Here is a 23,473-nt window from a genome sequence, read left to right on the forward strand (position 1 = left end):
GGTCTCTGTGCGCCACATAGTTTGGTATATCTATGCATTTTGGGCATCAAAGTGTTCAGTAGACCTCTGGCGTTCATATTTGGGATGTTTTATGCTGATACGTTACGAAATGTGGGGCATATAATGGGGTAAAATTCAAGCTTTCTGACAATTTTCAGAAATTTGATAAAAACCGTTATGTTCAGCATTGCTTTGCAGTTTGGCAGTTTGCAGTAGAAACACTTATTTACCCATATTGGATTCGTCAGAATGTGTACTTTCTGAAAATATATGGTTTTCTGGGGTCTCTGTACTGTTAGGGGGGTCTAATGTCGCATAATACACACACCAGGTGCTTATATTGCAGCAGCCAGCGCGTCAGCTGTGAAAATGTATATACACTATTGTCATTTGGGGGTCTCTGTGCGTCACATAGTTTGGTATATCTATGCATATTGGGCATCAAAGTGTTCAGTAGACCTCTGGCGTTCATATTTAGGATGTTTTATGCTGATACGTTACGAAATGTGGGGCATATAATGGGGTAAAATTCAATCTTTCTGACAATTTTCAGAAATTTGATAAAAACCGTTATGTTCAGCATTGCTTTGCAGTTTGGCAGTTTGCAGTAGAAACACATATTTACCCATATTGGATTCGTCAGAATGTGTACTTTCTGAAAATATATGGTTTTCTGGGGTCTCTGTACTGTTAGGTGGTCTAATGTCGCATATTACACACACCAGGTGCTTATATTGCAGCAGCCAGCGCGTCAGCCGTGAAAATGTATATACACTATTGTCATTTGGTGGTCTCTGTGCGCCGCATAGTTTGGTATATCTATGCATATTGAGCATCAAAGTGTTCAGTAGACCTCTGGCGTTCATATTTAGGATGTTTTATGCTGAAACGTTACAAAATGTGGGGCATATAATGGGGTAAAATTCAATCTTTCTGACGATTTTCAAAAATTTGATAAAAACCGTTATGTTCAGCATTGCTTTGCAGTTTGGCAGTTTGCAGTAGAAACACATATTTACCCATATTGGATTCGTCAGAATGTGTACTTTCTGAAAATATATGGTTTTCTGGGGTCTCTGTACTGTTAGGGGGGTCTAATGTCGCATAATACACACACCAGGTGCTTATATTGCAGCAGCCAGCGCGTCAGCCGTGAAAATGTATATACACTATTGTCATTTGGGGGTCTCTGTGCGCCACATAGTTTGGTATATCTATGCATATTGGGCATCAAAGTGTTCAGTAGACCCCTGGCGTTCATATTTAGGATGTTTTATGCTGATAAGTTACGAAATGTGGGGCATATAATGGGGTAAAATTCAAGCTTTGTGACGATTTTCAGAAATTTGATAAAAACGGTTACGTTCAGCATTGATTTGCAGTCTGGCAGTTTGCAGTAGAAACACTTATTTACCCATATTGGATTCTTCAGAATGTGTACTTTCTGAAAATATATGGTTTTCTGGGGTCTCTGTACTTTTAGGGGGGTCTAATGTCGCATAATACACACACCAGGTGCTCATATTGCAGCAGCCAGCGCGTCAGCCGTGAAAATGTATATACACTATTGTCATTTGGGGGTCTCTGTGCGCCACATAGTTTGGTATATCTATGCATATTGGGCATCAAAGTGTTCAGTAGACCCCTGGCGTTCATATTTAGGATGTTTTATGCTGATAAGTTACGAAATGTGGGGCATATAATGGGGTAAAATTCAAGCTTTGTGACGATTTTCAGAAATTTGATAAAAACGGTTACGTTCAGCATTGATTTGCAGTCTGGCAGTTTGCAGTAGAAACACTTATTTACCCATATTGGATTCTTCAGAATGTGTACTTTCTGAAAATATATGGTTTTCTGGGGTCTCTGTACTTTTAGGGGGGTCTAATGTCGCATAATACACACACCAGGTGCTCATATTGCAGCAGCCAGCGCGTCAGCCGTGAAAATGTATATACACTATTGTCATTTGGGGGTCTCTGTGCGCCACATAGTTTAGTATATCTATGCAAATTGGGCATCAAAGTGTTCAGTAGACCCCTGGCGTTCATATTTAGGATGTTTTATGCTGATACGTTACGAAATGTGTGGCATATAATGGGGTAAAATTCAAGCTTTCTGACAATTTTCAGAAATTTGATAAAAACCGTTATGTTCAGCATTGCTTTGCAGTTTGGCAGTTTGCAGTAGAAACACTTATTTACCCATATTGGATTCGTCAGAATGTGTACTTTCTGAAAATATATGGTTTTCTGGGGTCTCTGTACTGTTAGGGGGGTCTAATGTCGCATAATACACACACCAGGTGCTTATATTGCAGCAGCCAGCGCATCAGCCGTGAAAATGTATATACACTATTGTCATTTGGGGGTCTCTGTGCGCCACATAGTTTGGTATATCTATGCATATTGGGCATCAAAGTGTTCAGTAGACCCCTGGCGTTCATATTTGGGATGTTTTATGCTGATAAGTTACGAAATGTGGGGCATATAATGGGGTAAAATTCAAGCTTTGTGACGATTTTCAGAAATTTGATAAAAACCGTTACGTTCAGCATTGCTTTGCAGTTTGGCAGTTTGCAGTAGGAACACATATTTACCCATATTGGATTCGTCAGAATGTGTACTTTCTGAAAATATATGGTTTTCTGGGGTCTCTGTACTGTTAGGGGGGTCTAATGTCGCATAATACACACACCAGGTGCTTATATTGCAGCAGCCAGCGCGTCAGCCGTGAAAATGTATATACACTATTGTCATTTGGGGGTCTCTGTGCGCCACATAGTTTGGTATATCTATGCATATTGGGCATCAAAGTGTTCAGTAGACCCCTGGCGTTCATATTTGGGATGTTTTATGCTGATAAGTTACGAAATGTGGGGCATATAATGGGGTAAAATTCAAGCTTTGTGACGATTTTCAGAAATTTGATAAAAACCGTTACGTTCAGCATTGCTTTGCAGTTTGGCAGTTTGCAGTAGGAACACATATTTACCCATATTGGATTCGTCAGAATGTGTACTTTCTGAAAATATATCATTTTCTGGGGTCTCTGTACTGTTAGGGGGGTCTAATGTCGCATATTACACACACCAGGTGCTCATATTGCAGCAGCCAGCGCGCGTCAGCCGTGAAAATGTATATACACTATTGTCATTTGGTGGTCTCTGTGCGCCACATAGTTTGGTATATCTATGCATATTGGGCATCAAAGTGTTTAGTAGACCCCTGGCGTTCATATTTAGGATGTTTTATGCTGATAAGTTACGAAATGTGGGGCATATAATGGGGTAAAATTCAAGCTTTGTGACGATTTTCAGAAATTTGATAAAAACCGTTATGTTCAGCATTGCTTTTCAGTTTGGCAGTTTGCAGTAGAAACACTTATTTACCCATATTGGATTCGTCAGAATGTGTACTTTCTGAAAATATATGGTTTTCTGGGGTCTCTGTACGGTTAGGTGGTCTAATGTCGCATAATACACACACCGAGTGGTTATATTGCAGCAGCCAGCGCGTCAGCCGTGAAAATGTATATACACTATTGTCATTTGGGGGTCTCTGTGCGCCACATAGTTTGGTATATCTATGCATATTGGGCATCAAACTGTTTAGTAGACCCCTATGTTTATATTTAGGATGCTTTATGCTGGTAATGATACATGGACAATACGATGCTGGAAAGTTGAAGCTTTGAGGCAATTTCCAGATATTTCACCAAAACCGCCAAATTTGGCAAAGCCTTGCGACTCAGTAGTTTGGAGCAGAAAGGCATGGGTACCCATTTTAGATTCCGTAGAATGTGTACTTTCCAAAAATATATGGGTTTGGGGGGTAAACATATATTTCTGTGTTTTTACCCCGCAAAAATGCAGTCAATGTGTTGATTTTTCATTAGCTGAAGTTACCCACGGGACTGTTTGTATGCGCTAACTTCATTTTGGGGCCTCTAAATGCCAGATACTTTGGTAAACTTATGAACAATGGCCACCAAAATGTTCAGAGGAACCCTGGCAATCATATTTAGGGTGCTTTTTCTTAGTACGTAATGACACATGGGTGATATGGTGCTGGGAAGTTGAAGCTTTGAGGCAATTTTCAGATATTTCACCAAAACCGGCAACTTTGGGAAAGCCTTGCGACTCGGTAGTTTGGAGCAATAAGGCATGGGTACCCATTTTAGATTCTGTAGAATGTGTACTTTCCAAAAATGTATGGGTTTGGGGGGTAAACATATATTTCTGTGTTTTTACCCCACAAAAATGCAGTCAATGTGTTGATCTTTCATTAGATGAAGTTACCCACGGGACTGTTTGAATGCGCTAACTTCATTTTGGGGCCTCTAAATGCCAGATACTTTGGTAAACCTATGAACAATGGCCACCAAACTGTTCGGAGGAACCCTGGCAATCATATTTAGGGTGCTTTTTCTTGGTGCATAACGATACATGGGTGATATGGTGCTGAGAAGTTGAAGCTTTGAGGCAATTTTCAGATATTTCACCAAAACCGACAATTGTGGGAAAGCCTTGCGACTCAGTAGTTTGGAGCAGAAAGGCATGGGTACCCATTTTAGATTCTGTAGAATGTGTACTTTCCAAAAATGTATGGGTTTGGGGGGTAAACATATATTTCTGTGTTTTTACCCCACAAAAATGCAGTCAATGTGTTGATTTTTCATTAGCTGAAGTTACCCACGGGACTGTTTGTATGCGCTAACTTCATTTTGGGGCCTCTAAATGCCAGATACTTTGGTAAACTTATGAACAATGGCCACCAAAATGTTCAGAGGAACCCTGGCAATCATATTTAGGGTGCTTTTTCTTAGTACGTAATGACACATGGGTGATATGGTGCTGGGAAGTTGAAGCTTTGAGGCAATTTTCAGATATTTCACCAAAACCGACAACTTTGGGAAAGCCTTGCGACTCAGTAGTTTGGAGCAGAAAGGCATGGGTACCCATTTTAGATTCAGTAGAATGTGTACTTTCCAAAAATATATGGGTTTGGGGGGTAAACATATATTTCTGTGTTTTTACCCCACAAAAATGCAGTCAATGTGTTGATTTTTCATTAGATGAAGTTACCCACGGGACTGTTTGTATGCGCTAACTTCATTTTGGGGCCTCTAAATGCCAGATACTTTGGTAAACTTATGAACAACGGCCACCAAAATGTTCAGAGGAACCCTGGCAATCATATTTAGGGTGCTTTTTCTTAGTACGTAATGACACATGGGTGATATGGTGCTGGGAAGTTGAAGCTTTGAGGCAATTTTCAGATATTTCACCAAAACCGACAACTTTGGGAAAGCCTTGCGACTCAGTAGTTTGGAGCAGAAAGGCATGGGTACCCATTTTTAGATTCAGTAGAATGTGTACTTTCCAAAAATATATGGGTTTGGGGGGTAAACATATATTTCTGTGTTTTTACCCCACAAAAATGCAGTCAATGTGTTGATTTTTCATTAGATGAAGTTACCCACAGGACTATTTGTATGCGCTAACTTCATTTTGAGGCCTCTAAATGCCAGATACTTTGGTAAACCTATGAACAATGGCCACCAAATTGTTTGGAGGAACCCTGGCAATCATATTTAGGGTGCTTTTTCTTGGTGCGTAACGATACATGGGTGATATGGTGCTGGGAAGTTGAAGCTTTGAGGCAATTTTCAGATATTTCACCAAAACCGACAATTTTGGGAAAGCCTTGCGACTCAGTAGTTTGGAGCAGAAAGGCATGGGTACCCATTTTAGATTCGGTAGAATGTGTACTTTCCAAAAATATATGGGTTTTGGGGGGTAAACATATATTTCTGTGTTTTTACCCCACAAAAATGCAGTCAATGTGTTGATCTTTCATTAGCTGAAGTTACCCACGGGACTGTTTGTATGCGCTAACTTCATTTTGGGGCCTCTAAATGCCAGATACTTTGGTAAACTTATGAACAATGACCACCAAAATGTTCAGAGGAACCCTGGCAATCATATTTAGGGTGCTTTTTCTTAGTACGTAATGATACATGGGCGATATGGTGCTGGGAAGTTGAAGGTTTGAGGCAATTTTCAGATATTTCACCAAAACCGACAATTTTGGGAAAGCCTTGCGACTCAGTAGTTTGGAGCAGAAAGGCATGGGTACCCATTTTAGATTCAGTAGAATGTGTACTTTCCAAAAATATATGGGTTTGGGGGGTAAACATATATTTCTGTGTTTTTACCCCACAAAAATGCAGTCAATGTGTTGATTTCTCAGTAGCTGAAGTAAAGTCCTGATCAATTTGGATGTGCTAACTTCATATTGGTGTCTCTAAATGCCAGATACTTTGGTAAACCTATGCATAATGGGTATCAAACTGTTCAGTGGACCCCTGGCAATCATATTTCAGGTGCTTTTTCTTGGTACCCTAATATAGTTTGGGATATGCGGAGCAGCAAAATAAAACCTTTGAAATGATTTTTCAGAATTTTGAATTTTTTTTTGAAAAACTGCTATTTTCAGACAAGCTTTTATGTTTGGTAGTTGGGAGTAGAGAGACATAGTTACCCATTTTGTAATCGGCAGAATGTGTACTTTTCAAAAATGTATGGTTTTCTGGGGTAAACCTATGGTTTCAGGATTTTTTGCCTTGGAATCTAAAGCATGCCGTTTTCTGCCTTAGTGCTTTCAAAATTCGGTAATATACTGCCGGGAGTTTTTGCTGTACAGAAATCCTAAATCTCCCTAAAACTATACATATCTGGTATTGGCACGTTCGAGAGACATAAGGCTTTCCAAATCAGTTGGATTTTCATCCCTAAAATGAAATATTTTTCTGGTATAAATTGATATACGATGAAAAATGGTAATTTTTCATTTTTTTTTGGTATTTAGCACTATAAATTTTTTTGCACAGGTGGAAATACATGAAAACTCAGGCAGATTTAGAAAGCTCAGTTTCTACCGAAAAAAACAATGTATAGTTTTCCTAGGTAAACTATAGGTTTCCCCTCAGAAAATGCCCCTAAAGTGAGAGAGCACAAAATGTTTCAAAAACGGCTGGCATTTCGCGTAACCAAAATGTGAAATTCTGCTGGCACTTAAAGGGTTAATGTCTGCTGCAAAAAACAAATATATACTGGGGCAACAAAAACTATGAATTTTGGAAAAGCTAATTTCAGCTAAAAACACAGAACAGAAATGGTTGTCCTTTAAAATGATATTAAATCATTACTGTTCTCAATTTATTCCCTTAAGGACTAAACGTAGAAGCTCTAAGAATCATCCTGTGTGGCTTAATACAGAAGTAAAGAAGTTAATGGGAAAGAAGAGAAAGGCATTTAATAACTACAAATCTGTTGGGACAGAAGCTGCATTTAATGAATATAAACACTGTAATAAATGTTGTAAATCAGCAATCCGGAAGGCTAAGAAAAGAAATGAAGAGTTAATTGCGGTGGAGGTGAAAACTAACCCTAAAAAGTTTTTTAAATATATTAACAGTAAAAAGATGCAGGTTGAGAGTGTTGCTCCATTAAATAATGGTACCAGTCTGGTTGTAACAGATACAGATAAGGCAAATGTGTTAAATCAGTTCTTTTCTTCAGTGTATACAATAGAGGAGTCTGAGTTCCCAGGCTCACTTAATAACTGCACTAATGGCTCAGCTCAATCAGTGGCTCAGTGGCTGACTCAGGATATGATGATCCATAGAGCTTTAATAAAAATGAATGTAAACAAGGCTCCAGGGCCTGATGGCATACACCCCTGGGCTCTAAGAGAGCTTAGTTCAGTTTTAGACCAGCCTCTATTTCTGATTTTCTCAGATTCACTGTCATCTGGTATGGTGCCTATGGATTGGAGAAAAGCTGATGTTATTCCAATATTTAAAAAGGGATTACGATCTCAGCCTGGCAATTATAGGCCAGTAAACTTGACATCTGTGGTGGGCAAATTATTTGAAGGCTTGTTAAGGGATCACATTCAAAATTTTGTCCTAGTGAATGACATTATGAGCAACAATCAGCATGGCTTTATGAAGGATAGGTCATGTCAGACACATTTGATTGCTTTTTACGATGTGGTAAGTAAGATGCTGGGCAGTGGGGGGCAGTAGATGTGATCTATTTGGATTTTTTCAAAGCATTTGATACTGTGCCCCACAAACGACTGCTTTCTAAACTAAGGTCTCTTGGGCTTAATGAAGTCGTTTGCACGTGGATAGGAAACTGGCTACAGGATCGGGTACAGAGGGTGGTTGTTAATGGGACATTCTCTACTTGGAGTAAGGTTCTTAGTGGGGTCCCTCAGGGCTCAGTATTGGGTCCACTTTTATTTAACTTGTTCATTAATGACTTAGGGGAGGGTATTGTAAGTAATGTATCAGTGTTTGCAGATGACACAAAATTATCAGCCCAATTAATTCCATCCAGGATGTGGCACTTGCAACAGGATCTTGACAAACTGGCAATCTGGGCAGCTAAGTGGCAAATGAGATTCAATGTTGATAAATGTAAAGTCCTGCACCTGGGATGTAACAATATCCACTTATACCCTTAATGGGACTGTACTAGGCAAATCCATAATGGAGACGGAGCTTGGAGTCCTTGTAGATAATAAACTTGTCTGTAGCAAGTAATGCCAGTCAGCAGCATCAAGGGCAAATAAGGTCTTGAGCTGTATTAAATGGGGCAGAGAGTCACGGGAGGAGGGGGTCCCACTGTATAGAGCACTGGTAAGGCCCCATCTAGAATATGCCGTACAGTTTTGGTCTCCATCACTCAAACAGGACATTATTGTATTAGAGAGGGTACAGAGAAGGGCAACTAAGCTGGTAAAGGGAAAATCTTAGCTATGAGGAAAGACTGGCCAAACTGGGGATGTTCACGCTGGAGAAGAGGTGCTTAAGGGGAGATATGATGACTATGTATAAATATATAAGGGGATCATATAATAATCTCTCTAATGATTTATTTACCAGTAGGTCTTTCCAGCTGACACAAGGTCACCCATTCCGATTAGAAGAAAAGAGGTTCCGCCTAAATATTGGGAAGGGGTTTGTTACAGTGAGAGCTGTGAAGATGTGGAATTGTCTCCCTGAATCAGTGGTACAGGCTAATACATTAGATAGGTACAAGGAAGGGTTGGATGCTTTATTCACCAGTAGCTCCTCCCAGCAGACAGGAGGGAGCCAATGAGATTAGAGGAGGGAAAGGGGTGTTACAGGGAGAGCTGGGAAGTGAATCAGTGGTACAGGCTGATACATTAGATAGGTACAAGGAAGGGTCGGATGCTTTATTCACCAGTAGCTCCTCCCAGCAGACAGGAGGGAGCCAATGAGATTAGAGGAGGGAAAGGGGTGTTACAGGGAGAGCTGGGAAGTGAATCAGTGGTACAGGCTGATACATTAGATAGGTATAAGAAGGGGTTGGATGGTGTTTAGCAAGTGAGGGAATACAGGGAAATGGGAGATAGATCATAGTACAAGTTGATCCAGGGACTGGTCCCATTGCCATTTTGGAGTCAGGAAGGAATGTTTCCCCCTCTGAGGCAAATTGGAGAGGCTTCAAATGGGTTTTTTGCCTTCCTCTGGATCAACTGGCAGTTAGGCAGATTAGAAAAAAATAAAAAAGGTTGAACTTGATGGACGTGTGTCTTTGTTCAACCTTCCTTACTATGTTACTATGTAATATACCCCCTAGACTTGCACATATTTGTGCCAAGGACCACTGTACCTGTCAAGTCTGTTCTAATGAATCACACCAGTATGTGCCTCTTGGGGGGGGGAAGGAGCTACGGTCTTCTCAAAGCTAGCGGTAATTCCAGGGATCTCTACATTAACAGGTACAACGTTTTAATCTAGAAAATCATGCACAGATGTAATTTTAGTGCCAAGAGCTGGAAATAAGTCGATCTCAATAGCGCACTTATGTCGATAAACACAATATAATAGATTCTAATGCATTGGGTGTAATTGTGGTGAGTGCAAAGCCACACTCACCCACAATTACACTGTTGTTGTACAGCAATGTTACAATATTAGGAGAGACAATATTAATGTTTCTTCACCATAGATTCCAGGAGATCACTGAAAGGCCATCCTACTGCCCCGTTGAAGAGGATACAATCATAATTCAAGGTAATTGCGCACATCATGAGAATGACAGCAATATCCTCAATGTCAGAATGTAACATTCCTGGGTGCACCAATTTCCTCAAATTCTTTTCTTCCTTTCCTGTTATACAGTGTGAAACTGAAATTGAACCCAGCTGTCGGTTCTGATAAAATAGGCTCTACGTTTGCCCCTGCGTTGAGATTTAATGGCTTCGACGTTAATGGGCGCCACTGCCATTTTTACTGTGTACGTCCCGAAATGTGCAGCAATGGCTCATTTTCTTCTTGTTATTTTCAACAATCAAAGAATTTTTTTTAAGACCGAGGGTCAGCAGAAAACTCCAGTTACGTACTAGGCCTCTTGTTGAAATCAAATCACAAAAATACATGGATTATGTCCATTTTCAGTTCAGTTGAGAATAAAAATTTGATCGAGTCAAATCGCAAATATTTAGAATCAAATTTTGAAAATCGATCAATAGTTCTCCTGATGATTATTTAATGGGTTCAATGTTTTTGCCCAACTATAAGGCACACAAGCTCATTTCTTATTGGTCGAGTTTTTAAAGGGGAAAATAAGACTCTTTTTTTTAGAGATTTATGATGCTCTGAAGCTGCTAAAAATTCAAATACTCCAGCTAAAACTTGATGAAATGATACATGAGTTCTATAATCCAATAAATATGAGGGCTTTTTTAACTTTATGGTTTAGTTCTCCTTTAAAGGAGAACTAAACCCCCAAACTAATGAAAACTCCTACCCTCAATAGTCCCCCTCCCTGTTCTCCCCTACACAGGTGTTAATACCTGTAAATGCCCCTAAGTCTTTAATTACCCCTCGATGCAGAGTCAGCACAGCGGGAACATTTCGGGAATTTTTCCCTGAAGGTCTACATGGAGTTTTAGGCTTTATTGTTTTACCTACAGGCTGTCCACAAGCTTCTTATGCCCTCCCATAGGCATCCTCTTGTGTTATAATTATATTACAAGAAGCCAGCAGCCAATAGAGTGTTGCATGTTGTCGTTGGTTAATGTAGCCAGACAAACAAGTCCAAAACTATCACTGCTTATGACATGCACATTAGGATTCTCACATTCTTGGACTCAATGCAGAATGCAGAATTGTGATCTTTTTTTGTTACATTAAAATGAACAGAGACTATTTGTTGGCTCCATTGTAAAAAAGACAACATTCATAAATAGTTTGCATGAATGATCCGAAAAATTGTATCGATAAAAAACATCAGTAACATATTAAAGTTAGGTGTAAATTCTGGCTCTAGACTTATGTTAAAAAAAAATGCCCATTGGCTTTCCCAGCTTTTCCTGAGCTACCTGTCCATTCCAAAATCAAAAGTTTGGTCTAAAGTTGGTCAGACGAAATCCAAAGGTTCCAGTAGCAGTCGGTTCGTTGTCCCCTTCAACCCCAAGGTCCCGGTCTCAGCTACGTCTTCTGCCTTTAACAACCACCTTTCATTTTGGAGAAGGTCTCGGCTACTCGTGTGCCGCCAGGTCTTTATATGAGAGGACCAGGGGGAGAGTTCTGGGCAGGCAAGGGAAATGCACGTTACACAGAAATGGAGAACAAGGAAAGTAGTCGGAATCACAGGCCGGGTCAACACCAAACGGGCAGAACGGTACAGAATCAGGAAACAATAGCATAGTCAGGGTCACTGGCCGGGTCAATATCAATATGCAGCGTCAATACGGAATCCGGAAGAATGGTCAAATGCAGGCAGAGATCAGGACAGGCAGCAAAACAGGACTTGGTGAAGATCAGGCAGGGTCAAAACAACTATAAACACACAGAATAGAACCCAGGAACTACGGATAGACCTTTACGTTGGGCAACTTGAAATTGGTGTCTGCGCCTTTAAATATTCTAATCTCGCACCAAACCGCTATAACGTCATCAGCTTTAGACCAGGAAGCGAGCAGCACGGCTATCCTCTTAGGGGCAGATTTATCAAGGGTCGAATTTCGAAGTAGAAAAAATGTAGAAATTCGACCTTTGAATAGATTTTATACATCGTACGATCGTATTCCGATTGTACTTCGAATCGAACGATTCGATCGATTTTATTTTTGTACGATTTTCCCAAAAAATCCTTCGACTTAAAAAAACTTGGCAAAACACACAGGAGATCCCCCATAGGCTAAACAGCAATTTGGCAGGTTTACGTTGGCGAAGTATTGAAGTCGAAGACAGTACTTTGATTATCGAATGGTCGAATAGTCAAACGATTTTACTTCGAACCGAATGTCGAAGTCGCAGTAGCCTATTCGAAGGTCGAAGTATCCAAAAATTGCTTAGCATTTTGAATTTTTTTACTTCGAAAATTCCCTTGAATTCACTTCAACCCTTGAGAAATCTGTCCTTAAGTGTGCGCTTTGGTGCAGAAGAAAGAAGACGTGGTGGGCATCCCCGTGACACCCCCTCTAGACCGCCAGAGTGAGTTCTTACACTTCAGTCATATACAGTGGAGCAAGGTTCCCCCCAACTTTATCATAGATTTATACAATGGCATCATTTCTATGTCTCTATTCCTTCTTTAGCTTGTTCCACTCCCGCCGTGTTATCACCGGCTCCCCATTTAAAAAGTTATGATTATGTAGGGATGTGTAAAATAGCCACCCCTAGTATTTTGTGCAGGCAGTCCCTCCATGTTATGGACACCTAACTGGGTCCTAAAATACAGTTGGGAGGGGTACTGTTTGCTCTTTCTGCTCTAAGCTAGGCCCCTGCTGCTTCTCACAGTGACCAGCAGATGGCACTGTGCTGGGATATAAAACGCTCTGAAGCCATGCTTTCAGTGTCTATTTTGTGTTAGCTCTGACTTGAACAGGCAGGCAGAGCTCTGTGGAACCTAGACAGGTCAGGTCTAGTAAGAATAGGCTACTCACCATTATAGGTCACTCTAGGAGTGACAGACAGACAGGTTATTTAGCTGAGCAGCTCAAGGCTCCGACGAGGAGAGTCAGAGGGATTAAGATCCCGGGTACTAATAGCCCAGAAGTAGGGACTAAGTGTATAGGAACAGGGTAGATAGATTCCCCTCAGGTTCCACTTAGGGAAAGGCTGAAAGCTGGTTGTACCTTTATTGCTGCTGAGCTTGTCCCCTTGCCTGTGGGGACTAATACTGACCATATGGTGCTGTGAGTATTGCTTATTCAATGTGATGCTAAATCCTGTCATGCGCTATTGTATACTCCACTGAGGATTGTGTATGTTCAATAAATCAGTTCATGTTTAAGTTATAAGAACCACTGGCGCCCAATTATTAAACCCTGTATCCAGTTACAGTTGCACTACACCCTGCCTGCACACCGTTGCAAGGGCTCACTCCCTAAGATTACAGGTCTCATCCGGGGCACATTTATTGGGAGTGGAGCTCAATAGTGGTGTAAACAACACACAATTTACTATAGCGCTACAATTATTTATGAATATTTCTAAGAAGGAGTGAATTGAAATTTTACTTTTGAAATCTGCCAGTCTTGGTAAGTAGGTTAAACATTCTCTGAAAAAAACATTTTTTACTTATGAGTCTTTTCAGATCAAATATTTCCTTCATTTCTTACATGCTTTTTAAAATACTTGACATTTTGCTTGAAATTAAAAAAAAAACATGAAACATGTGCTTACTTACGTTGTATGAAAAAGATTTTAAAAACTCATCTTCTGTTCATATTCAATGAGTGCCAAATTTCTCAAAACGTCAATTGAAAAATAGGCTGAATATACAACTCAACTTTTACATGAACTGGGCAGCTTTTAGATTAAAATTTTAAAGTTTTTGTGTTTAACATAACTCAAATTTTCAAGTTTCCAGGAATGCAAATTCAAACTCATTCGAACACAGTCTGCAGCAAAAAACCTGAATTGTGTAAAAACTAAATTTTGAATGTTGATCTACTCCTTTGGGGCAGATTTATCAAGGGTCGAATTTCGAGGGGTTAAATCCTTTGAATATCGAATTCGAAAGGATTTAGCGCTAAAATAGCATTCGAAGGATTTTTATTCGATGCCAAACACTTTAAAAAATGCACTGGAAGGTCCCCATAGGCTAATATAGCAATTCGGTAGCTTTAATTTGGCGAAGTATTGAAAATCGAAGGATGATGAAGGAAAGAGACTACTTCGACTATCGAATGGTCAAATATTCGAACGATTTTTACTTCGAAGTCGAAGTAAATTCGAAGTCGTAGTATCCTATTCGATGGTCGAAGTATCCAAAAAATTACTTTGAAATTCGAACTTTTTGGACTTCGAAAATTCACTCGAGCTTAGTAAATCTGCCCCTTAATGTCATATGACTTCAAATGCACTTTTTTATTTTGCTAAAAAAATATAAAATAAATTTCTTGTTCAATTTGGATTTGGGCCAAAGCTTAGTCATTTGCCTTTAGAAATTATTTTGAGTTGCACCACTTCTTTATATTTGTACTTAGTTATTATCCTTCCTATTAAATGTTTTTACAGTCTGCAATTGAAAAGGCTCTCGTGCTTCAAGGTCAATGACTCGGGAGCCAAAATAAAAAAAGATTGACAGGTAGGGGGGTTATTTATCAAGGTCCAAATATCCGAACCTCTAATAATTCGTAGTTTTCCATGCAAAAAAAAACGAAGAATTTTGCGAAAAGTCCAATGGTCTAAAAACTCCAAATCCGAAACCCCGGCATCTAAAAGCTTTCAAGGTCATGTATAAGTCAATGGTGAAGGTCCCAGTGTATGCGCTGATGTCCGTACCAATATCTGATAATTTCGGTGTTTCAAAAAACTCTGAAAAAAATCTTAGTTTTTGTGGAAAACTCTGAACAACTCAGAGTTTATAGGGGAAAGCTCTGAAGTTTGCCCGACCCTATTTTTTCAGCCATCTTTCTTCATAAATAAGGTCCATTCAGGAATTTGGAGTTACTCGGATTTCTAACTTCAAACTTCAGCTTTAATGTTATTCTTATTTTGTGCAGTTTTTTTTTTTCTTTTTAGGTCCTTTTCTATTCATCTTACTGCCTGCTTACAGGACACTAGTGTAACCAAGCCCAGGCAAAAAACGTGTCAAACCTAAGAGTAGAAAAACCAAAAAATCACAAAAAAAAAATATGGACTAATAGCAAATTGTCTACATGTACAAGTTTATATAAAGGTAACCTATCCCTATAGATCTCCAGTGAGGACAGAGGCCATAACATATTAGACTGTGAGAGCCCCACCCAACTGGAATAGAAGGAACACATCTACTGATTAATTCAAAAGGGTAGTAGTCCATTTATATTTTTTATACTCCTTGGGTTTTTAAACCAAACAAATAACACAATTCTAGTTTCCTTTTGAAGACGAGTAGGTGGCAACAATCTTCTCGAGTCTGTCAATATCATTTTAAGCCAGCGGAATATTTTATGAGGAATACCCAAAACTGTATTTTCTTGGGCAAAACGTTTCAATGATCTGGTGAATTCAACCATTTGTAGTTGGGTGGCAGTCGGGTGCAAATAAGGACAGAGTAATTGCAGATAAACAAGCACTCAAATATCGCTTTGTCTTCTTTATAACAGGTCATAATATGACACAAAGAGCCTTTTCAGGAAAAGTTGTTAAAACTTTGAGCTTCATCTACCCCAAATTATCCAGAATGAAAACATCCGGGGAATTTGCATTTTCTGTTTACCAAACCCCCTAATCTTCTTCAGATGTGCCGGAGAGCTCTTTACAATTCATGCAGAGGTCAAGGGACACCTTTAATATTTCAAGTTATTGAATTAATCTTTCCTAATTGCACCAGGGGCCTCATTACAATTTCCTGCAATTGGAGCACATTTTGGAGCAGAGCAATTAAGCGAAGCCACTTAAAAATCCGAGGGGAATTCCTGCCACTTAGAAGTCCTGAAGGTGTTTATATCCAGACATGAGTGTTCCTGTTCTAAGAGTCATTTGATGTAATTAGAGTGTTTAGGCCTAACTACTCAAGGGAAATAAGCTTAACGATTTAAATAGGCCATGCTCTTTGTGTTCCACCATGATAAATAAACAGAATTATGAATGCACGATGAGGGGAACAGAGAAGACGTAATACCCCTGATGGCGAGTGTAATTTGAAGGGCACTTAAAGAATCAAACCTGGTTTCCAATATTTCAAACTCATCATTACATTGTTGTATCTTTTGTTTTTTTTTTATCTGACTGGGGTCTTATGTAGTTAGACGGGAGACCAATTCACTAATTTTAGGATATGTTTTTTTTACCTTAAAAGTGTCAAATAAACCCAACTGATTATTTTTGTCATGATTTTTTTTTTTTTTTTGCTTTATTGAAAAAATTTAAATCTGAAAAACTGTTTGTGGGGAAAAAAAGCAATCACCACAAAAATCTAATTTTCCCAGTAATGGTATGGAATCTGCTATCCAGAATGCTCAGTAATTTGGATCTTCAAACCTTAAACCTAATAAAAAATAATTGAAACATTAAAGAAACCCAATAGGCTGGTTTTGCCTCCAATAAGGATTAATTATATCTTAGTTGGGATCAAGTACAAGCGACTGTTTTATTATTACAGAGAAAAAGGAAATAATTTTTGAAAATTTGGATTATTTGGATAAAATGGAGTCTATGGGAGACAACCTTTCCGTAATTCGGAGCTTTCTGGATAAGGGTTTCCGGATCGCATGTACCATACTTGTATAATACATTTTTTTTCAAATTCTTTAAATTTCTTTACATTTTTTTCAAATTCTTTACAAATATTAAATCTCCCACTGAGTTTAACAGAAGCTTGACAGTTTTCAGGTGCAGATTTTTTTTATATTTCAGGTGTTTAGATATGTTTTAAATGTATAACTCTAGAAAATATGAGTATTTGAAAATTCAATGTAATTTGAGATTTTTGTGCCGTTAAAGGGATTCTTTCATGATTTTTACAGTGTACAGTGATTTCTATTTCTAAATTACATTGTTTATACTGCAAATAATTCACTCTACAATATAAAAATATAATTCCTAACCCAACAAGTTTATTTTTTAGTTGTAATATTGGTGTGTAGGTTCATCTCAGGTCATTTTGCCTGGTCATGTGATTTCAGAAAGAGCCAGCACTTTAGGATGGAACTGCTTTCTGGCAGGCTGTTGTTTCTCCTACTCAATGTAACAGAAGGAGTCACAGTGGAACCTGGATTTTACTGTTGAGTGTTGTTCTTAGATCTACCAGGCAGCTGTTATCTTGTGTTACGGAGCTGCTATCTGGTTAATTCCCCATTGTTCTGTTGTTAGGCTGCTGGGGGGAGGGGGTGATATCACTCCAACTTGCAGTACAGCAGTAAAGAGTGACTGAAGTTTAACAGAGCACAAGTCACATGACTGGGGGCAGCTGGGAAACTGACAATATGTATAGCCGCATGTCAGATTTTAAAACTAAATATAAAAAAATCTGTTTGCTGTTTTGAAAAACAGATTTTAGTGCAGAATTCTACTAGAATAGCACTATTAATTGATGCATTAAAAAAAAAAAAAAAAAAGTTTTCCCATGACAGTATCACTTTAAGGGGCAGATTTATCAAGGGTTGAATTTCGAAGTTAAAAATACTTCGAAATTCGACTATCGAATTGAAGTTTTTTCCAGCGAATTTGGGTATCCTGCGGTCGAAGTAAAATCGTTCGATCGAATGATTAAATCCTTAGAATAGAATGATTCGAAGGATTTCAGCAATCGATTGAATGATTTTACTTCAACTTCCAAAAACTTTGAAAAATGCTCTAGAAGGTCCCCATAGGCTAACATAGCACCTCGGCAGGTTTAATTTGGCGAAGTTTTGAAATCAAAGGTTTTTTAAAGAGACAGTACTTCGATTATCGAATGGTCGAATATTCGAACGATTTTACTTCTAACCGAATTCGAAATCGTAGTATCCTATTCAATGGTTGAAGTATCCAAAAAATTACTTCGAATTTTGAATTTTTTTTACTTCGAAAATTCCCTTGAATTCACTTGATAAATCTGCCCCTAAATGTTGACAAAAATCCAAAGTCCATTTTTAAAACTTTTACCCCCTTTTTACTGTTCTATGTTGCAACAAAACCCATCATTCATGACTGCAAGCACAGTAACACTCCAGCAATTTTCTGCGCAGTCAGTTGCATGATAAACCCCACAGAGCACTTACAATGACCCCTATAAAATGTACATGAGGCCTGGCATGCCCTTAGCAACTAGTGATGGGCAAATTTATTTTCCAGGCGCGAATTTGCGGCGAATTCCTGCGATTCGTGAAAATTCTCCGGCGTCAAAAACGGACGTCGGCGTAAAAAACGAGACCCCAGAGCCGTTTCACAAATTTTTCTCCATTTCACGCGAATTTTTGGCGAAGCGAAACACCCCAAATTCGCCCATCACTAATAGCAACCAATCAGCTGGTAGCATTTACTGGTATGTTGTGTGAAGGGAAACATCTACCACCACATTTTGTATCATTTTATGTTATATTTAAGGCAACTTTAAGTATAATCTGGATTGTGTTATTCAAGGAAATGCCAATATGTACATTTTTAGATAAACGGAAATACTTGGGGGAATGTAATAAAAGTCAGTAACAGAAACAATATTCGCAATGCGAAAAGTTGTGCCTTTGTGCGAATTTAATACAGCTTTTGTGAACCTGAAAACTGTTTAGCGACCACTTCCGACAGGGGAAGAAGGTTTGCGAATTTTATAATTTGCGCAAGTGCGCAGTGAATGTAATAAACTTCGTACTGAAAAAGTTGTTATTTTGATCCAAAAGATTACGACACCTTCTTAAAAGTGGGCAATGCACAATTACAAAACTTTGCAATGCAGTAACAGTTTAAGGAAGAGAATTACATTGCGAAATGCACATTTTTATTCTTATTTGTACAAATTGTTTTGCTCTTTGCGACTTTTATTACATTCCCCCAACTGTTTCATATTATTTTTGTCTTAATGCATTAAAATCAGTAGGCCTTTTTTCTTATGGCAACTTTTTTGTCTTGGCGACAATTTTGTCTTGGCGACTTTTTTGTTGTGGCAAAATGTTTGGCTGCGGATTTTTTAGCACAAAAGTTTGCACGTGGCTAAGTGCGGTATTTCTCTGCGAATCCATGCTTGGAAAAAAAATGTGCCCATCGGTATATAAAAGTGCTGTTTCTGCTGCCAAGGCCTTTTTAAATTAGGTGCAGTGAGTAGCCAGGGCCTCATTCTGAATACCGCAGACTAATCGCTCTCGCAGCATGGCATTTAGGAACGCTCCAAACTGGCAGTGCTCTGCTAAAAGCACCGTAATTCGCCAGGCGCGAATTCGCGCCCAATTTGCGCGATTCGCCGGCGTCAAAAAAAAAAAATCCGCGTAAAAAAAACGGGCGTTGGCGTCAAAAACGGGCGCTGGCGTTTTGCTAATTTCGCACAAAATTCGTAAATTTTTCGGCGAAGCGAAACGGTGCAAATTCGCCCATCACTAGTCCCAAGAAACTTCAATTCCTTCATGTGTCCCAGGGCAGACATCTCTGCAATGGATCTGGACTTTCTCCCATGAGAGGTTCCTTTTCTGCACTTTTCCTGTTGTCCTGCTCTATCCACAGAATTGTCATCCTCATTGTCACAAAAAGTGTTGGGTTCACAGTGGAAGTTGTGCAGAACCCACTGGTTATGCAACTGGTTTATTAGTAATGAGCAGGGTCGGACTGGTGGGCCGGGGGTCTACCGTGGGCTCTCAGGGCCCTCCTCCCAACAGTCCCTGGGGGCCCCTTCCTGAACATCAGACCCCTGCCCACGACGCATACCTCCATGAATGACCGTCCGTGCGCAATAGATGCAACGCTGCCCGTCGTTGTTAATTTTCCTTTCTGGGGCAGCTGGGGAGAGCAGGTCTGGTCCAGCTGGGGCCCATGAGGGCCAGGGCCGGGTTTTTAACGGTGTCCCGTCGACCAAGTCCAACCTCGATGATGAGCGATCTTTTTCGCCAGGCTTGGATTCACAGCGAATTCCACACTTCGTCAACTTCTTCACGAAACCGAGGCAAAAATCCATCGCAAGAAATTTTGCTGCGACAAAATATATGTTGTACAGACAAAATTGTTGCAGAGACAAAAAAGTCGCCATTCAAAGAAAAATGCCAGTTGACTTTAACGCGTTTGGACACAGAGTCACAGAGACAAAAAAGTCACCATAAGAAAAATAACCCATTGACTTTAATGCATTTGGAGTGTAAAAAATTGTCACACATATAAAAATTGTATACTCATATTGATTTCGATGCGTTTCCGAATTTTAGCCGCTTTGCAAATTTTTTTGCAGTTTCACAAATTTTTCCGCAAATCGAAATGGGTCAGATTCGCACATTACTATGGCTAACTATATACATGCATTTCAAGACGGACGTATATCAAACCAACAGAAAGCACTGGTATATCACATGCTATTTTATGCGCAGCAACTGTTACACTACAATTTGGGTAAAATGCTGCATCGGGGATAAAAAGTCTGAAATAATTTCAACAACTTAGTCCGGGGTCCCCAGACTTTTTTTTACCCGTGAGCAATAGATAGGTGTAAAAGTTGTTCTGGAGCAACACAAGCATGAAAAATGTTCCTGGCTGGTGCAACATAAGAGCTGTGATTGGCTATTTGGTAGCCCCTATGTGGACTGGCAGCCTACAGGAGGCTCTGTTGGGCAGTACAGACGGTATTTAGGCAACCAAACTTGCCTCCAAGCCTGGAATTTAAAAATAAGCTCCTTCTTTGAGGCCACTGGGAGCAATAGCCATGGGGTTGGTGAGTAACATGTTGCTTGTGAGCCACTGATTGGGGACCACTGCCTTAGTCATTCACTTGAACCTTTTAGTATGCAAGTACAGGCAGTGCAGGAAGAGTGACTTCCCATGGACACAAATAATTGATTTGGCTATTTGACAAAGGATAAAAAGCCCTGCCTGGTTAATTGATCAACACAGAATCAGAAAAAATGGATGTTATAGGGTTCCTCCGACCAATTATAGCACCAGAGCCCATGGGCTCATTTTTATGCTACTGGAAACGTTCTTGTGTTCTATATAAGAAGAGATATATCGCAAAGATTCTCTGTAATGGTCTGTATATTATTCATACATATTTTCAAAGGAGTTTAAAAGCCATGGATGAACACAACTCATCAATAACATTTACTTACAACCAGTCATGTATATTGCTCTTGGCCTGAATCTCAGTGACTACAGCTAGATGGGCCAGAGCCAAAGGTGACCACACAGGCTGTGTCTAAAGTCATCTAAAGTATGCCATATGTTATATCTACAATGGAGACATGTGGTGCAGATCATCATTGAGAAGATAGATTATAGATAGGGGTGCTTTCTATGCATAGATATAAGAAGCCCTTCAACTTTTGATATATATCCAACCCAGTGCTGTCTTTTCTGGTGTTTCATGTAAGGATGCACCGAATCCACTATTTTGGGATTCAATTGAACCGAGAGTCCTTTGTGAAAAAGATTCAGGTCAATACCGAACTGAATCTGAATCCTAATTTGCATTTCCATGTGCAAATTAGGGGAAGTTAATTCTATTGATTGTCGGGTGGTCCCTCACTCCAAAGGCATCAGGGCTCTATCTAAAGTACACTGAATCTAATTTGGCTCTCCAGAGTGAACTTTGCTTTTACCTTAGGGGAAGTTAACTTTTTTTTTTTTTTGTGACAAAAAGTCTCTTGACTTGGCTCGAGGATTTGCCCAAATCCTACTGAAAAAGACTGAATCCCTAACCGAATACTGGATTCAGTGCATTCCTAGTTTCAAGTCCCACCTCACAAAGGGAAATATTCTTAAAAAGATGGAGAACAGCTACCAACTTATTTTCTTCAGTTTTCAGTTTAATATACTATCATGGCTCACACAATGTTTGTGTCACCAGGACAATGAAAGTTTAAATCATTGGGGGGTGCCAAATGTTAGAAGTACCTTTCAATGAGCACCATGGAGTGTTCCTCTTCCTGCTTCTTCTTTCTTGGCTTCATGGTGCTCGCTGAGATATCAGGTAAGACCGGTTAGTTATTACAATCACTAGGGGGGAGGGGTCTAACATTTGGACTTAGACTTTTTTTCTTCTTTACCCCTTCCAAGCTTTTGGGTTTAAATCCACTTGGGTAACTTTGCTAGACTACCAGTGAGAAGGATCCTGGTGACCCATAGTGTAATTCGTGATATTATAATAAAATAAACAAAGACAAGAAGATAGATGTAGACCCTAGTTCCGCTATTTTTACCTTGAAGAATAAAAAAATAAACAGATATTGCAAAATACTAAGGTTCTTCCATTTATTTTCCCCACAGCTGAAAGTGAATTTTTCTATGAAACTATTAAATGGTGTTTCACTCATCTCGGCTTATTATCTAAAATTTCATATCAGAGCAGGGTGAACCTAAAAGAACAATATGTACAGTAGGGCCCCCATCCCATAGAATACTCTGTACTTTTTGTACATCATCATCTGAAATCATCTTGACATGGGCATATAGAGTTGAAATGAATGTCTATATTTCATCTAGGAAAATAAAATTCACTTTTCAGAACAAAATGTTCTCCAATGACAAAATCACAATATCTACAACTTGGGATATCACATAATCCATCATTTAAAGTAATTTGGTATAAACGAAGAGTGTTTTCCTTGGATTTTAAAACTGTGATCCCTTTCCAAACTCGCTAAACAATCCACTGGTTTGTTTTGTAAGGTCTCATAGGTTAAAGTCCAAAGAGAGTCAAGTTCAAAGCAAAAGCAGGAAAATCTGTTTAATTTAGATGTTGGACAGAGAGATATTGTGAATAAGGCACAAATAAATAAAGGAACGAAAATAGGCATGGGGTTGTTGTAATAATGATACAAATTTATATGGAAAAGTGTAGCATACTAGGCAAGTAATAGCAAGTTTAGCTTCATTTTGAAACCTACCTCTAGAGACCAAAACTCTAGAAGGTATCAACTTAATTTTACTGAACTGGGGAATACAAGCTCCTTTCCAAACTTTTCTCCCACTACCCCATTGCCGTGACTATAATTTGCCTCAGTCAAACTTCATGGGTTTGGGGGCAAGGCACCAATTGTCCCAAACTCCAACTCCCTAAACTGGATTGTTTGGGGGAGCGAGATGATGGTCCTTACACTAGCTAATATAAAAAATGGGTTTTCTTCCTGAAACCTCTGAAATCCCTGCAGTTTACTTTCTTCCTTGGTAAAGGTTCCCCAATTTAATCAGAGCAAGCACCTCAGGACTTAAGAAGGACCTACCACCAGCAAGTTGACCATAAAAACTGACAATGTCCATTGGTGTCACTGGACATTTTAATATGTAATTCCTTGCTGCTTTTTTTGTCCTTACTTACTACCAC

Source organism: Xenopus laevis, chromosome 2S, assembly GCF_017654675.1.
Source record: "Xenopus laevis strain J_2021 chromosome 2S, Xenopus_laevis_v10.1, whole genome shotgun sequence".
NCBI lineage: Eukaryota > Metazoa > Chordata > Amphibia > Anura > Pipidae > Xenopus > Xenopus laevis.